The sequence below is a fragment of the Mandrillus leucophaeus genome, unplaced genomic scaffold (genome assembly GCF_000951045.1).
Source record: "Mandrillus leucophaeus isolate KB7577 unplaced genomic scaffold, Mleu.le_1.0 Scaffold1656, whole genome shotgun sequence".
NCBI lineage: Eukaryota > Metazoa > Chordata > Mammalia > Primates > Cercopithecidae > Mandrillus > Mandrillus leucophaeus.
In genome coordinates, this window is record NW_012101650.1 from 77,321 (window position 1) to 79,599 (window position 2,279).

The following is a 2,279-nucleotide window of genomic DNA, read 5'->3' on the forward strand; positions in this document are numbered from 1 at the left end:
CCCTACAAGCCAGAAGAGAGTGGGAGCCAATATTCAACATTCTTAAAGAAAAGAATTTTCAACCCAGAATTTCATATTCAGCCAAACTAAGCTTCATAAGTGAAGGAGAAATAAAATCCTTTACAGACAAGCAAATGCTGAGAGATTTTGTCACCACCAGGCCTGCCTTACAAGAGCTCCTGAAAGAGGCACTAAACATGGAAAGGGACAACTGGTACAAGCCACTGCAAAAACATGCCAAATTGTAAAGACCATTGATGCAAGGAAAAAAGTGCATCAACTAATGGGCAAAATAACGAACTAACATCATAATGACAGGATCAAATTCACACATAACAATATTAACCTTAAATGTAAATGGGCTAAATGCCCCAATTAAAAGACACAGACTGGCAAATTGGATAAAGAGTCAAGACTTATCAGTGTGCCGTATTCAGGAGACCCATCTCATGTGCAGAGACACACATAGGCTGAAAATAGAGGGACTGAGGAAGATCTACCAAGCAAGTGGAAAGCAAAATAAAAAGCAAGGGTTGTAATCCTAGTCTCTGATTAAACAGACTTTAAACCAACAAAGATCAATAGAGACAAAAAAGACCATTACATAATGTTAAAGGATCAATTCAACAAGAATAGCTAACTATCCTAAATATATATGCACCCAATACAGGAGCACCCAGATTCATAAAGCAAGTCCTCAGAGACCTAAAAACAGACTTAGACTCCCACACAATAATAATGGGAGACTTTAACACCCCACTGTCAATATTAGACAGATCAATGAGACAGAAGGTTAATAAGGATATCCAGGACTTGAACTCAGCTCTGCACCAAGCAGACCTAATAGACATCTACAGAACTTTCCACCCCAAATCAACAGAATATACATTCTTCTCAGCACCACGTCGCACTTATTCCAAAATGGACCACATAGTTGCAAGTAAAGCACTCCTCAGCAAATATAAAAGAACAGAAATCACAACAAACTATCTCTCAGACCACAGTGCAATCAAATAAGAACTCAGGATTAAGAAACTCACTCAAAACTGCACAACTACGTGGAAACTGAACAACCTGCTCCCAAGTGACTACTGGATAAATAATGAAATGAAGGCAGAAATAAAGATGTTCTTTGAAACCAGTGAGAACAAAGACACAGAATCTGTGGGACACATTTAAAGCAGTGTGTAGAGGGACATTTATAGCACTAAACGCCCAAAAGAGAAAGCAGGAAATATCTCAAATCGACACCCTAACATCACAATTAAAAGAACTAGAGAAGCAAGAGCAAACACATTCAAAAGCTAGCAGAAAGCAAGAAATAACTAAGATCAGAGCAGAACTGAAGGAAATAGAGACACAAAAAACCCTTCAAAAAATCAACGAATCCAGGAGCTGGATTTTGGAAAGATCAACAAAATTGGTAGACTGCTAGTAAGACTAATAAAGAAGAAAAGAGAGAAGAATCAAGTAGATGCAATAAAAAATGATAAAGGGGATATCACCACCGATCCCACAGAAATACAACCATCAGAGAATACTATAAACACCTCTACACAAATAAACTAGAAGATCTAGAAGAAATGGAAAAATTCCTGGACACATACACCCTCCCAAGACTAAACCAGGAAGAAGTTGAATCACTGAATAGACCAATAGCAGGCTCTGAAATTGAGGCAATAATTAATAGTCTACCAACCAAAAAAAGTCCAGGACCAGACGGATTCACAGCCCAATTCTACCAGAAGTACAAAGAGGAGCCGATACCATTCCTTCTGAAACTATTCCAATCAATAGAAAAAGAGGGAATCCTCCCGAACTAATTTTATGAGGCCGGCATCATCCTGATACCAAAGCCTGGCAGAGACACACACACAAAAAAGAGAATTTTAGACCAATATCCCTGATGAACATCGATGCAAAAATCCTCAATAAAATACTGACAAACCGAATCCAGCAGCACATCAAAAAGCTTATCCACCAAGATCAAGTGGGCTTCATCCCTAGGATGCAAGGCTGGTTCAACATACGCAAATCAATAAACGTATTCCATCACATGAAGAAAACAAATGACAAAAACCAAATGATTATCTCAATAGATGCAGAAAAGGCCTTTGACAAAATTCAACAATGCTTCATGCTAAAAACTCTCAATAAACTAGGTACTGATGGAACGTATCTCAAAATAAGAGCTATTTATGACAAACCCACAGCCAGTATCATACTGAATGGGAAAAAACTGGAAGCATTCCCTTTGAAAACTGGCACAAGACAGGGAT